This window comes from Dromaius novaehollandiae, chromosome 3 (genome assembly GCF_036370855.1).
Source record: "Dromaius novaehollandiae isolate bDroNov1 chromosome 3, bDroNov1.hap1, whole genome shotgun sequence".
Classification (NCBI taxonomy): domain Eukaryota; kingdom Metazoa; phylum Chordata; class Aves; order Casuariiformes; family Dromaiidae; genus Dromaius; species Dromaius novaehollandiae.
Window position 1 is genome coordinate 6,946,529 of NC_088100.1, and position 16,679 is coordinate 6,963,207.

The 16,679-nt window shown below is 40.6% G+C and overlaps 1 protein-coding gene across 2 annotated transcripts in view; it reads right to left on the reverse strand.

Annotated features, from left to right (window-relative positions):
* The window catches only part of RCAN2 (regulator of calcineurin 2), a 93,079-nt gene that overhangs the window by 24,461 nt on the left and 51,939 nt on the right, over positions 1–16,679 (reverse strand). The window lies entirely within an intron of this gene.

Genomic DNA, 16,679 nt, shown 5'->3' on the forward strand with positions numbered 1-16,679 from the left:
TACCATATTAGCTTCCTGAAACACTATTTTAAACTAGCTGGAATAGACCTATTAATTTTTTTGCCAGTACTAGGGAGGGCTCTGTAGAGTCACCAGTCTTTGTTCTCCAGGAAGCTGCCTTCAATTCAAGTCCTAGCTCCCATTTTGTGCATCATTCCTGGATATTATTTTTTTTCTCTTGCATTGTATTGGAGAGGGGAAAAGAAAGCAAGAGTAGGTTTCCAGAGAATTTAATGCAACTCTTATATTTCCAGATAGCAGTGCTGCATTTTGGCTTGAGAATGGAAACATGCAAAAAATCAAGGCATAAAGGAAAGGTTCTGGAAGGCTGTCCTAAAATAAGCATTTGGTTTTTGGGAATTCAAACAATAAATGAGTAGATAACGTATGCAGCAAACTCCAAGGAGCTCCCCTGAATTGAATTTAAGAATGAATGCAGTACAATATCGGCTATCGATTCTGTCGTATTGCTGGAAACACTTAAGCCCAACAATTAACTCCCACACAACTCCGTGATGTGAACGAAATTACAGCAAATGAAGATCAACAGGCGAGCTGCCTCCTGGAAGGCCCCAGCTCAGACCAGCAGTGCTTATGTATGTCTCATAATAATAGCTGGCACTCCTGGGAAAGCTAAAAATTTAAAATACTAGGGACAATACTGGATAGGGGATTGTTAGCCAACCTTGTGAAGGACACTAGGATTACAAAGCTATTCATTATGAGAAGCTGTATGAAACATATTTATAGCAACTATACAAAATCGGGGCCTGTAAGAAAAGCTTTCTAAATATTCTTCCTTTTATTACACTATTTTAAAGTGATCTTTGAAAGTTTAGTTTCATCTTCTCACCCCTTCTGAACCAGATGACTATCCTTTCCTACTTAGGGAAACTGAGGCAAGGACAGATGGTCACAAAACCATGGGCAGCAGGCCTAAAACCAGCACTCCCTTAACTCCTCCAGAAGCATCTTACTTCCGTAAGCAAAACCAAACTCAGATAGGGGATCCAGAAAGCTCGGAGCCTATTAAAAATCTGTTCCTGAGCCTGTTGACATATTTGGGGACCCCTCTGTTGATGCCAGTGACACAGAATCAGGACCTAACTGAATATAATGTTGAATATGAGAATGAAATGTAATGAAAACAACACTAAGAGCTGAAGAACTTTGTTTTATTGCTGCATTGCTATTTTATACCCTCACTTGGAGATGTAATGTTGTAAAACAAGCATAAAACACATACCATTCATTCCCTGCCTTTGTCAATCCAGTTAAACTAGAAAAATAACCAGCAAAAAGCCACAGGACAGTTTAAACAAATAAAATGCTTGCCTTGCCCATTCCTGATTTACTATTTTACCTACAGTGATCGACATTTATAGCATTTCAGCTGTTTCTCATCACAGTCAAGGAGAACACTCAGCCCTTTTTTCCTCCCCCTCTCCTCCCAGCAACTGCAAACAACTACACTAGCATGATTAAAAACGTACTTCCAATCCATCTGGATGTAGAAAGGACAACAACTTTGAAAGTGACCCTCTATTAAAAAAAAAAAAAAAAAAAAAAAAAAAAAAAAAAAAAAACCCTCTTCCTCCTTCGCAATTGCTATTAAACCTTTGAAAAAAGGTACAAAAACCCTACTGATCCAACCATTATATGCTTGCAGAAATTCATATATTAAAATACCTTCCAACTGGAGACAAAAGTTTAGAAGCGTGGGAAGTCAGGTTGTGCTAAAGGCTTTAGTCTCACTTTGCACCTTGGCATTAAAACATTAAACAAAACACCTCTCGCAGTCCTCTTTTGCATTTCTCCCTGCCTCTGCAGCCTATAATTCCTGGGCAGGATACGCAGTATTGCGACCACTGTCTAACACACCGCTTGTGCCGTCTGACTGTTTCCTACTCCTGCCAGTCTGCCTCAGCCATCTGTCATTCGCTGTCTTACACTTCATTTGCAAATTACTCAAGCAGATCCAGTTTCTGTATACATCTGAACAGCGCCTAGACACCGTGGTCTCTAAGACTGGGATCTTTTGCTTGGTTAATACAGCACACCTCTTCACAACTCTGAACTACGGAGTTTGATACAGTTTTCTTGAAATATTTTAGCTTGTTCTAGTCTATAATTTTCACCTTTAAATAGAGAAGTTGTCCAAGTGGGAAAAAATGGATAATGGAAGAGAAGAACGAGGTAAAAGAAAGAACTTTAAACTATGTGAAAAATATATAAAGACGCAAAACAAACTGGAGATGATGCATGTGAGGCAACTCAACCCCTGTACCCTGAAATCTGCCTTAGGCCTCCTAACACGTACGTGCAAGCTAAAACGTAGCGTTACGCAAGGCGAGCTAGAAGGCAGCAAGCCTAAGTTACAGGTTGGGTTGGCAGTTAAGTTCCTGTTATTGAGCCTGCTCTTAACTGGTTCTCATGTTTCTCACTCTCTTCTTCCTCAAGATGCAAGTTTAAGTCTCCTATTCTGATTTGTTTCAAAGAGAGGGAAGTTGGGATAAAGTTAGAGTCACCCCACTTCCTTTGGTTTTTGTGCAAGCGAACCAAACCACAGAGGACCAAATTCCAAAAGAAAGCCTAAATTATGAGTCCGACTGCCCTGCCGATGAAGCAAGCAAGCACATCTGAAAAGATGCAGTAGCAATCTGGGCAGGACTGCTGTTACATATAGACTTAATAATCTGATAGAAAGTGGGACATAAATTAAGACCATCTCCACTTATTTAGGCTCATTGCTTAGATTTGCTCAATCTAAATTTGGCTCAGACTCTTTTATTAGTACCAACCACTTTTATATCACTTAGATCTCAAAGGGCTACAGCCTTTATTTCTCTATGGGTATTTCAAGCTAAGAAAAGAAAGAAGACCAAAAGGCTTGATTAAAGCTACGACTGTACGCATGCTTCTGCATTTCTGTATCTGTTCCAGTAACTACTCAGACTGGTCCTTAAAGTCTTCTAGAATGAGTAAAATATGAACTAATTGGTCTATTCCTCCTTTCTTACCTGACACTTTAACACATGTGGGAACAAAGTATTTCTAAAAAATAAACAGATTGTCTACTACTTAAGTGCACTATAGAGTGCACTTCTGGTGTTCAAGCCCCATATGTATTTCTTGTAGAAAATACCAAGAGAAGCCCAACAAAATCCTTTAGGAGAAAATTAACTAGTCCATCCAGAGTAATCTGATGGAAAGTACATGCAGAAAAATAAGCCATTAGATGAATCATTCACTGTTACCCAGCCTAGCCTGCTGAAGGTCAGGCTAATGTGGTCACATGTAGGCAGCGAGTCCCTGTTCAATACGCAACTAGAACAAAATGTGCCTCCAAAAAGGAGAAAGTCTGTACATATTTCAGTCCAAGCCCTACTCTGAGTTATGCCCATAATTCTCTAAGTTAAAGCAGGAGCACTTTAAAAAGTTATTTTATCTTCATAAAAAATTTATTTTGCTTAAAAACTGTTGCATTGTCATCTTATAAACACTTTGGTACCAAAAACAAACCTTCTTTCTGCTTTGGTCTGAACCAAGCAAAAACAGAGAGAAATAAGTTTTCTTTTTTGCTTCAGAAAATATGAAACCTCTTTTGAACTGAGAGATCCAGAAAAAATATGTTGAGTTGCTGCAATTGTTTATGCAAAGTTATTTCCAGAAATGGCTTTTATGATTCATGGAAATCTCTTTCTGTAGTTTGCCAGTGAAAAGGTGTCTCCATTACCAATTCTTTATGTATATTTTCTTTTTAACCTATTCTGCTCTTTGTCGTCCTTCCATCATAAATTGCTTATAAGAAAACATTTGGTAGTAATGCATTCACATGAAGGAGAAGAGAAACTAAATGCTATCTTTTATTATATAGGATACGGACTTTCCACACAACAGGAATCGTGCTATCATAAAAAAAAAGAAAGAAAAAACAGAAAAAGGAAAGACAGCCATATAAATTATATATATATATATATATATATATATATATATATATATAAAATGTTTTAGTTTTATCTATATATGTAAATAGATACAGATATGTGTAACAGTCTGTTTCTCCTAACTTCAAATGGCAGAACTTCAGTAGACTAAAATGATCATACTTACACACTGCACTGAAAGAGGCAACTATAAGAGACTGCAAATATAGCATTCTCCCACATTCACCCATTTGATGCTCACAGAAGAGCATCAGATTAGCCATAATCTGCTGGGTACAGTTGCTCTCAACGCTGCTATCATTTAGAAAGTTTGGCTCTGGATTTGATTTTGCAGATCATGATGGAAGAGAGATGGAAAGCATCTGCATAAAAAGAGATTATATCTACACACTCTTCCTTCTGAACTTCCATATTGTAACACTGCTTTCAGCATCATCCTGTAAGAAACTGAAGGTGGTTTCCAGTTTGAATAAACTTAAATGGAAGAAAAACAGTGCTTGAAATGTTTTTACACTTTGAGAAGCTGTTTTCTCCCAGCCCAGGGATGGGTCACAGTCCTTGGAGGACTCCAGTATCCCAGGCTGTGTAGATGCTCAAATATTACAGAGACAACTGTCACAGAACGGTCTAGCTAGCTAATTAAAAAATTGCAAGGGTGTATTTAGCTCCAATGTATTCTGTATTCATTTCCAATACACAAACACAATGCCTGATTAGCATCTATGCCTTTACCATGCCCTAGTCTCTAATAAAATTAAGAATTCAGGAGGTTTCATAAACCTGGGCTTGTTTAGGCTGGAGCAGGGAAAGCTGTGGGTGGACCTAATAACGCCTTCCAGCACCTACAGAGAGGTTACCACAATGTCAGAGCCAGGCTCCTTCTGAGGCGCAGAGGGGAAGAAAAAGACGCAACGTTTTTTGTCTGCCTCACCAGCAACTAGTACTGTCCACTGCCAGCCAGGAGATGGGCGAGGGAATGTCAGTCTTACAGTGATATAATTGCTTTATTAGGCAGATGGAAGAAACCCCAGGGTGAAAAAGCAAATATTCCTGACCAAACTGTTCCTGTGTCATTTTTCAACCAACTGAATAATTTCCAGTTGGCACCAATTTTGTTTAGAAACAAGACTTAGAAAGTAGACTAATCCTGTCTTACAGCTAAAAACAGCCCTGCTCTTCAAAATCACTTTCATTTCCTGATGTGAAAAATAAATCAGTAACAGCATGATATTAAAAAGATACTGGACTGATGCTATGACACAAAGTCACTCTTCACAGAAGCTGGTATCCAGACCTGTTACAGAAATCAATAGGGAGGCAACAAGGCCAGTGACCTCAGTGAGCAGAGCTGTAACCAAAAATGTGGATTTTGCTCTGTTTATGAACAATTTATTGTGTAACTTTTTTCTAAAACAATTTAGACACCAGAAAATACTTAGAGTCTTAATACATTCATCTGCAGAATTGGAGACAAACGTGTAGTCTCAAGGAGTCCGTGACTTTAAAGTCAGTAAGACTTTCAAAGCAGCAAGGTTTGGTGCAACTGGGTTTTAAGTAACATGAAAATACATGCAACGAGTGATTCCAGGGGAACTTGCTCACTGCTGAGGTTACATCTTCAAATACCAGGTGGTCTCACAGGCCACTCAGCCTGATGTATGGGCTGTACTTGCTTCCAGCTGTAAATCAAACTGTAGAAGCAGTGTTACTTGTAGCCTCAAGTCTAGAATTTATGCTTTTAAGTTTCAGTATTACAGTCCTTTATCTCCCTTATCTAATATGCTGAAGGAACAACTGCTGTACTTAATCAGTAGGGGATACTACCATTTAATTAAGAAGGACAGTTTATCAACTAAAAGCAAGCAAGATCATCCTAAAAGACCATCAGTGGTTTTCAGCCTGCAGTCCACAGACTCTCTAAGGGCTTCGCAAGTCAGAAACAGAATAGATCTGGACTCAGTATATAGATCTATAGTAGATCTATACACCTCAAGTTTGACAGAAAACATTTACGGGAGCATATATCAAAAGAGGCTGAAAGCATTAGTAGCTTCCTAGAGATAGGAAGTGGTCTCAAAATAGAGTTTTTCAAGATATACCAACCTGCAACTATTATTAACCATGTACTTTATTTTGTGCACACGCACGCACACACTCCTATTATTTATAGTTCTACTACACCTATATCAATTATTTTCCCAAAGTGAATACTATTGATCCTTGCACATTTGAAATTTTCCATGTATAAAATCCTTTGTGCCCTTTTGCTGTTTCACGCTATACAAAATAATTAAAGCTTAAGCAGAAAATCTAGCAAATGCTTAGCCAATGATACTCAAAAGTTTTCTATACTATTCTCTAGGATGCAGTGGGATGTGGGTAATCTCCTGTGCCAGGACTGCCACTGTGTCCAAGCGTTTTCATTCAGCGGTGCTCAGTGACACCAATCTCATTCCCCTTCCCCAAGAGGTATCACCCATTCAGGAGTTAGGATGAAGTGCAAGTAGCTTAAAGTACCATTTTTCAATAGTTTCAGTTTAGTTTTTTGCTACAAAAGCAAGAGAAAGATATTAAAACACCTTACCTTTTTATTCATTCATTAAAGGTTTTTAAACAGAAGATTCATAACTTCCCAAACACCTAGAACTTTAAGTATACCAATAATTTACTTCCATCTAACATAAACAGCATACTTATTACTGTTATAGCCCAGCATTTGGCTTGGTTCCCAGCTGTCATGATTAATAAGAATTTTTTTTTTTTTTTTAGTTCAACGATTCTCAGATTATGGTTCAAGAGCTGGCAGTAGCCTGCAGAAAGCTGGCTGGTCGCACCATCCTGGAATTCCTCTAATATAATCAGCTTTTTCTAAATATAAGGTACTAGCTTTCACACTTCAGTAATTTTCTTCTTAGGAACTGTAAACAAGATAGCAACACAAAATCTCATTTTACATAGAGAAAACAAGTATCTGAAAAAGTCTAACTAGCCTGAAGAGCCAAAGGGCTCACCTGCAGAAGCAAGCTTACTCTAAACTGACCAGTCCCCAACGTTAGCAGAGCTCAAGCTAGTAAAATGCCACTTAACAGAATTAAAATGAGCTCAGGAATACCGCAATGCTAACCACAACTGTACAGCTTTCAGGCAGCTAGGCACCAGATTTGGCAAGCACCTGCCTGCGGCAAACTACTATCCAAACTCCAAGTAGGACTAGACTTTTTATCCACAATGCCATGCTCTGTAACAACTTCAAGTAGTAGAATTACCAACCCCTCCCCAGTATCTAGCTATAACAAAATTGCATAAATGTAATAATGGTGCCCTTGAAAAGGCTCCCATCCTAGCCTCTTTTCTAAGCTCCACTGCATCCTCTCCAGTCAGCTGCATTTGCTTTTGAGCACACTCAAGACTAGACATGCAGACCCAGCAGAGGCTTCATCAATACTAAAGAGAAGCAGTAATGATCTGCACCATCTTCCATACATCCAGAAATTGTTTTACTTGCAATATCATATTGCTGACTATATTTAGTTTTGATTCATTAGAACTCACAGATTTGCATCATGCGACTCTCCAGACACATGAATTTTCATTATACAGCTGTAATCTTGATTTCTTTTCAAGGGTACTCTGCTCTGGTCTTAACTGAATTTTACCTTGTTGCTTAATCGAAGGTTGTTCTGAATTTCAATCCTGCGCCACCAGCATGGTGTCATCCACATATTTTTTTAAAAGGTTGTTCTCTGTTCTGTTACATCAGTTATTAATGAAAATGTCAACTGAAACTCAGCTCTAGGAAGAAACACGCAAGCATGTCTACTTAAATGCCTTCGCCATTTCATAATGAACTATTTCCATTTTAGATTTTTTTTAAACAACTGTGCACCCACTTATGGAAATTATATTTAGACTGTAGATTACTTATGAGGGTGACATGCTGAATGGTATGAAAGCCTTAGTCAAAACATCTACCTTCCACGTCTCCTTTATCCCACTTCTCCAGCTGCCCTGTCAAACAAGGAGGATGTACTGATTTGACATGATCCGCTCTAGACAGCCCAGGCCTTACTGCTTACTTGGTATTTACAAACTGGTATTTCCCAGAATTCAAGTTAGAGAAAATTATCTATAATTATCCAGACCTTTTTCACTCTCCGCCTTTTAAACACAAATACCATCTCTTCCCATCTCCCAGACACAGCAAGTCTCTCCATAACCTATGAATTCTCAAAGATAATTTCAGATGGTGCAGAGATTATTTCAGCTATATCCCAAAGCACTCCTTGGTAGATTTTATCAGGCCCTACGCACTTGAATAAATTTACCTTACCTCAGTGTTTTCAGCATTTTTTTCCTCAGCTGTGGCCACCACTAGGGTTTTCTTTTTTGTTGTTGTTGTTTCTATTAATTTAGCTGATTATCTGGCAATCTTTCCATACACAGACTAACACACACAGAAGTGCTCATACTTTAACTCTCTGCACAGTTCATTATGTGCTCTCTTCTTGCTGTTAATGGATTTGCACATTGTTTTCCTCTTATTTTTTAATGCATCATAGAATTTACCTTGCTCTTATTTAAACCCCTGCTAATTGAAATTCATTTCGTGATTTTGCACACTTGCTTTCCACTTCTTACATAAATCCTTAAACTGCTGTAAAGCAAAAGGAGTATCTGATCTAGCCATAATAGTCTCTCAACGTGCTTCCCATCTGTCCTTTGCATCACGATGGATAGCCTCTATAATGCACTATATAGTGCCTTCTTAACTACTAATTCCAAAGCACTTCATCTCTCAGATTATCTTCTTAGGAGACACTATTTACCAGCTTCACAAGTTTGCTGAAAATGACTTAAAAAAATAGTAATTTTCCTTGTTCGGTTGCTCTCAAACTTTCCTTATTGCAAATAATGAAAAACCACTTCAAAAAACACTTTAAAACCACTTTCACCAAAACTACTTTCCATTACTGATTTCTTGATTAATTACTAAGAACAAAATCTAACTCGAAAACAAATTACCTACCACTATTTTCTGAAAGATGTGTTCCCAGGACATTCCCACAATTCAACATATCACGTCTTACTGTACCACTTACTATTTGGGTATTTTCAACAGGTTAGAAGGTATTGTTATTTATTTCTAGTATCATCTACAAGGCTGGACAACAACAGCAGCAACAGAAAAATGCACAATATCTTCTTATATTCCAAAAAGATGAAGAAGAAAGGAAGACAAAGAAGATGGGAACAAGATACAGTAAAAGAGAACAACTTTTGGTAGTATTTACAAAATATATTCTGTCCCACACGTGCATATGTAGCTCAGTGTAGTGATTTTCCATCACTTAATTCCTTGTAGGATATTTAATAGCAAAGAGTTTTGTGAGGGAGTTAAAAAGAGAGGGGCAGCAGCCCAAGGCAACAGTTCCCAAAGGGATTTGGTTCCTAGGAGGCACAGTGGAAGCCTGCGAAAGATGTTTTTGGGAAAGTAGATGAACTTTCAAGATTAATTTACCCCAGTTTCAATGACACTAACTTGGTGAAAGCTTTGTCACAAAGTCCTTTTTTGGAGAGTCGCCTGGTTTCATCTGGCATCTCGTGTCAGCCTCTGTTCTCACAGTCACCTAACCATCCCACTGCACCACGAGAAGCCAAAGTCAGCTGTCCGCACCTCGCTCTACCATCGATTATTCTTTTTTCCATTATTAATTCTCTCTCTGTCTCTCCACTCAGGCAGAAGGCATGCCGTGACATTCCCCTGTCCCTACCCCCACAGGAGTTTTCTCCATTCTTGGTCCTGCACCACAGAGGGATGTCTGATGGAAAAACCGTCCCATCATCACGCTGACATCCTCCTCTGAAACCTGTGCTCTGCTTCTGCAGTTCGGCCGTCATCTCACACGGCCAATTACTAATCTCTCCCTCAACTTAAAACCACAGCTCATAGGGCTTCCATGCCACTGGCTCCTTAAAGATATTCTTCTCTCTTAAAATGTTCCTATTTGAGGGAGAAAAGAGTAAGTAACATTTCTGATGGTGCTCCTTTCTTGAATAGCACTAGCAAAAACACAAAATGCCCAACCAAAAGAAACCCCACACATCAAAGCAACAAAACATACAAAACCCCCACATTCTCCGCACCCCCAACCCCCCAAACAACCTGTGGCTTCAAAGCAATTAAATTGCCCCCCAAAGAAGCTATAGAGAAGCATTAGTTAAAAAAAAATTTCCTAGTATAGCTCTAATTATTTAGACAATGGAAAAAATTACATTCTGCTTGTTCTAGTTACCTGTTTCTTCTCAGGAAAGAAGAAAAGTAACTAAATCCAAATTAGCTATCAGACAAAAGAAGATGCAGCAAATGACACTAAAACCTGGGATTGATGAACTTGGAGCAAGACTAATACAGCAAACAAAACAATTATCCCTTGCGTAAGTGGAACTTTATTTATTTAGAGGATTATTGTTTCTTTTACCATAATTAGTTCATCTGGCTACATACCAGCACATCTGACCTGGATGGAAAAAATGAGATTTCTGCAAGGTTACCACTCGACTGGCTGTTACAACAGCAGAATGCACAGCACAACTTCGGCTGCATGATGCAGCTCTCTTAATACCTCCACCATTTATGGCCAATGTATCAAAATTACTCACTGCAATATATGAAGCATACAGATACTTTCACAAGTGACAAATTAAGCTGAAGAAATTAGAGCATACAGCTGCCTGCTGATACCACTTTGAGCACAACAGGCTCAGTGCACTTCTCAGCTCAGTGGCTACTACTTCAACCGATAGGACTATCTGGTGCTGCAAAACTCGAGGGACTCCCATGCTGCAGGCCATGTCTCCTGCTAGATACAAAGCCATCCCGCAGGACAGAGTCCATCTCTCCTGCCAGACACTGTCAGGATCGGAGGCAGATTCTGAAAGGTGGAGAATCTGGACCAATTCACAACAGCAAAAACAACTAGTAACTAACCAGGGCCCCTCGCTCTCCTGTAAAGCTTTTAAGTCTCTAGGACAGAGAATAGCATTTCAGACTGAACATGCGCAGAACCTGTATTATTAAAGACAAGGGTCATAACTACACCAGATCTGGCACATTCTTGTATAGCTTCCTAATCATAAAACTTGTTTCCCCCTTGCTCAGTTCTCCATCTGCAAGTGAGAATAGTTGGAGTTAATCCATAGCACCACTTTGAAGTTTTCCAGCAAGTACCAAAGTGCAAAATAGAGACACCCTGGCATGGGAGATGCAAGCAGCAACCCTCAGCTGTTGCAGCACTGAACTCTGCACAGACCCATCTACCTTGTTTTCTGCAGTGCAGTTTGCTGTGTGGACGTTACAGGACAGCAGAGCTGCCTACTCCATTAACTGCTGCAGCCAAAGACTTCTCCCTGATTCAGAAGCAACGGAAACTTCAAATGAGGGCGGTTGAAAGCATCATGAGAACACTAAAGTTGTGAGAAGATGACGTGTGTTTTCAGGAATTAAGACAAACAAAGCAGAAACCAACCCAAAATCTATATGGGAAGCACAGACTGGAGCCACACTTTATGGCTACACATGCATCGAGAGGTATTGCAACAGCAAGGAGAAAAAGGGGGAGAAGTTTATTATTTAGCCAGAAATAGCTAAATCTAAATATTCTATATTGCAATTAGTGCAGAGGGCATCGAAGTCTCATGCCTCAAGCTAGTAGCATTTAAGACTCATTTTATATATATAAACACGTAAAGAGTCAAGAGTCAACACTAGGAAGTCAATAAGCACAATTACTTCAAGGAGGAATTAGACTGCACATTTGTATGAGCCTCAGAAGTCTCTCATGGGGAAAATTTTAATTCTATTGGCACTTAGCCGTATAAATGCGGGCAATTTTCAGTACGAGCCCAAACACACTATCCTGGCACCATCCTAAATATGCGGATGCAAAACATACAAAATCCTACAGCAGCTGAGCACTGACTGGAGGCTAAACCCAGCCAGTTCCTGGACCCTGGCAATTTGTGTGCTAGCTAAATGTTTGGTAAACTGTGGTAGCTTTTCCTATTCAGCATCTCTTCACCAATTTTAAAAGAGAGAAATGCATAACAATGTTGGTGCAGACCTCTGTCTCAAAACATGCAACTTTTCTCAATAGCAAAGCTCAGGTCATAGTACGTGGCAGCAAACTCTATCAGTAAAGCTTGAGGCACAACAGTAGAAGGGAAACACAGCAACTTTAGAGAAGAATTTGACTAGATCACTATGGACCTGAAACAACTTCCCCTTGAAAAACTTCACATTTTTGAAAGAAATGGAAAGGATTTAGGTACTTTACTCCTGTAGGCTCTTCTAACCAAAGCAATTATTTAATGAAAAATCAGTATCACACTTAAATCTGTATTAAAGTAGCTCACAGCTACAAGCTGTACTGATTAATCCCTCAAACATGCTAAAGAATATCATCATCTCTTCGTTGTTCTTCACACAGGCTGTGCCATTTATCAGCATAATTGCAAGGTCTGTCTTACCTTATTACCTGCCTTGGACTAACACTGCACCTTCGAGCAACATACTCTAGCTGTTATTTATCTTCTTTCCTTCCACCGCAAATTGCTCATTGTTTAATTATCCCTATGAAAAGGAAATGTCTTTATGTGACCTCTAGCAGAGCAAAGGATGAAAAAGAATACAGAAACCTCTGCCGCTTTGTGCTCCACCACCACTCCATTAATGTTTAAAGGGTGAACAATGACAAGCAGAAAGCAAGCCGTGTTCGCAGATGGAGAAGCACCTGCAGCTGCCTCCGACCTTCAGTTGGATAGCGGTGCTCACTTCCTCAGCAGCCTTCACTTCCTCGAGTCAAGCAAAAAGCAAACACAAATCATTCAAAGTAAACCTAAGCGCCATATAATGACCCCTAAGTCTTATCATTATATCATTTCTTCTGTGGAAGCTTCTTATTAGAGTTCAATTGCCTTACACAGGGGCCGTTAGAAGGACAAAGGCAGCAAAGCCTGAACTATTTCTGTAGCAGGCTCCCCACAGTGCCCTGGCCTGCGACAGCACTAGACACGCGCACCCCCGGCTCCCAGGCTCCGAGCCGCGCTGCACTGACACAGGCTGCACAGTCCATGTGCTGCAGACAGCTCTGCAGCTTCTGGGACCTTCGGAGGAACACAGGGATCGGGGCTGCCATCAGATTGAAAGCGTGGAGTATGAATCTGGACAAGAAAAGCACCTGCTTATTTAGGTGTTGAATATCTCTGTGGCTTTTGATTTTTTTCTCCCATTTACAACACAAAACCTGATGCTTTATATTAAAAAGTAGAGCCAGGTTACAAAACTTCTAAAACAAAGGTGACAATTTTTATCTTTCTAGCTCCTTTATTTTACATCAACATATCAGTATCACAGCCCTTGGAAGGCTTCAAAAGCAAAAAAAGAAAAGGATGCAGAAAATATTATATTTGTATTACTTTCTCCAGACCAAACAATCCTGTTTTTAAAGTGTTAATACTGATAGCTTTTTTGTTCTTTTACTCTAAAAGTATTTCTCTTCCTCCTCTTTGAATTAAGCAAGAGAATTGAGCACAGATCAGGGACACGTATATACATTACCCAAGCAGAACTACTGGGTCTTCAATATTTCACAGATGCCGCACTATTTCCAAGCACAAAAGAACTATCAGGTGCAGAAAATACTAGAGGTAGAAACTATCAAGCAGTGCTATCAGGATTTTTTTGATAGTCACACCGTTATTTGGTTTCCTCCTTATGGCTTCAGTCTTTGGAGTCTTAGGACTGTGCAACAGTCTTTCTTTTCCCTCACCATAAATCATGTGGCTAAAGAGAAGAATTTGAAATAAGGAACCCTAAAACCCTCAAAGAAAGGCCTGATTGCTGCAGTTGACAACATCCAGGAGGGTAGCCACACTCCATCTTTCTACATTTTCACTTAACTCTCTTAGAGCATTTAAACCTTAAACCTCAGAACATCTTTGTCAATGAGCCAGTTCTGCAAATGCAGAATTGAAGCAGGGAGCAAAAAATGTGGGAAACTAATATTAAAATCTTTCGCTCACTAGACCTCAGAAGTCAAGACATGGTGTTAGACTGCTTGACCTCTCAAGGGCAACTGCAAGGTAAGAGCTGACCTCCAGACCACATACCTCAAACAGCTATCATTAGCAATAAGCTCACCGTAGCATTTGCAATAAATACCCAGTTTACAGGTTGACAGAGATCCTGCTCCAACATGGATTAATCCCCCAAACCAATATGGTCAAAACAGTGAAACTAGTTGTATTATTTCCCTTTGCTGCCTGACTCTTCTCCACATTGCTTCTTCCTGCATTAAGATAACGATCCTATCCACATTACTTTGCTTTACAGTATTCAGATGCAGATTCCATCAGTCTGTATCATTAGTATTTCTCCTCTGTTGCAGCAGTGCCTACCGGCCCCAGTCATACTTTGTTGCCTAGCAGAATGGCGCATGTGAACATAATTGAAGAGAGAACATGAAGAATTAATAATGTCAGCGTATCTTGCTTAGTGGAAGAGTTTAAATTCTCTTCCACTGTTTCAGGGATGTCTGGAATTTCTCTGTTAAAAATAAACAAAATATTCGTTGCCTAATTGCTTATGTAACAAACATCATTACCTAAAATTATCATCGAGACACACTGAAAAAGGAGTTTTAATTACACAGGTGAACTTCAAAGCAGACCTGCACTCGACGATTTCCATGATCATCTTCGCGGGTTGCCTAATCCCCGATACACAGGCACTGTACATTTAGAAGCATCTCAATCAGCCTGACCCGATTTTTGAATTATAAGAGCCAACCGAAAGCAGTAGCCAGTGAAGGCCGAAAGGCCTGCTGGACAGGCTCACGGACTGCGAACTCACAGCCTCGGGGCCACGGGCCAGCTGTCGGTTTCAGGGCAGCCGCACAAGCCACTGTTTATCGAAAGGACAAGCCTTTCCACGTGCTGAAACCGAGACGCTTCGCCTTCAGCGCCAAGTCACCGCTCTCCCATTTCGGAGGCCAGATGGACAAGGAGCACCGCCCAGCCTGCTTTACAGCCGCACGTGTCAACTCCGCGCGACAGGCACCGAGCGTGACACGAGGCTCGGAGCTAGACACCTAACGCACGGCCCTCGCCGACTTCAGAGGACCGCTGCAGCACGACCAGCTCGTCCCAGCACATGCGGTGAACCGCCGCACGTAGCGCAGTCACCCGTCTGTTCGGCAGGGGGACATTGCTCTCGCACAAAGAGCGATGAATCCCTACAGAAAGCTTTGCCCATGGGAAAAGCTCTACAGCAGGAAAAAACTGAAAGGGCAATAGCCTCGACCACAGCAGCACCTAGCCGTTTTCTTTACTACTTATGCCTGCCAGTCGACCTGCAGAAGAGGGAGAGAGGGGAGGGGAAGCGGAGGGCAGGGATTTCCGTTCCTGCTTTTGCTGTTTGGCTTCAGCTTTCCCACCCACCTCCCCTCAGAAATATCCTCCTCCCTTTCGAACCTTACAGCTTGATGTCCCCACCACCCTAGCAAAGCTCTGCACCGTCAACATCATGTCTCAGTGTTTCACACGCTAAAGAAAAAAAAAAGAAAAAAAAAAGAAAGACTGGCTTGAACCCCTTTAGCAGACCAGAAACCCCCCATCCTCTCTTTTTAGCTAGAGGTCTCCTCAGAAGGATGGAGGAGTAGTAGCTCTCTCCACCTTTAAAGCACCTGTGGCATTGACACTGTAGCAGAGAGGGTGCCCGCGCTGTGGTCCGTGGGGCAGGCAGAGCCAGGTGAGTGCCCGAGCCTGAGGCTCATGCGCTCAAAGCCCTCCTGCCGCAGCAATGCTCAACGCAGCCTCGGACACCCTGGTTTGTTTTGCGCTAAGTGAGAATTAGCCTGTGCTGAGCGCCGGGGCACTGAGGACAGGCTGCTCCTTGCATCCGAGCCAGGCATCTTCAAAGCAGGCTTCTCATTTCTAAGCTGCACTGCAGTCTGCAGTGCAGCTTCCGTTGTAAATACACCCAAAGTCTGGCCACTCCAAATTTTAAATCAGCCATGAGAAAGAAACAGTTTTAACCAAAGCAAAAGTACACAAAGTGCAAGTAATAGGGCACATGAAAGGGATTATGATTCCTGTAACATCGCCAGCCTTTTGTTCGCTTTTATCCAGTGCTCCTCAGCCATGCCTTCTAGATGCTGCAGCTTAAAATAGGCTAATTTAAGTCTTATCAAAGTCAATGAAAAGCTGTCTACTGATTTTAGAGAAGCCAGATTCAGCATTTTTACTACTACTGCAATATGAATAAGGAATACAAGAAGATCACTACAACTTTAATTCCTTGCATTGTCTTATGTTGAACAGTGAGCAGACAGTAAAAGACAGCTTCTCCCTGTACAAGTCCTTGTCAAGGGTGGTTAAATCCTAAATTAAAAAAAAATCTGGTCTTAAGTAGAAAAGGAAAAAGCAAACATTTTATTACTTCAAAACACTCCAGGAAGCATGTCCCAATGCAGGCAAAACTGTCCGTCTGAGCCATTTCTCTGAAGTATTCTCTACCAATTTCATCTCTGAACCCAGTATTAAACCCTTAACAGGAAAAATGCTTTCTGAATTTAGAAGAATCTCTTGCTGCCAGCACATACCTATCTGTCCAAAGTACACACCATACAACCTCGTCACAAACTAACGGGGGAATAAGAACCATACTAATATACT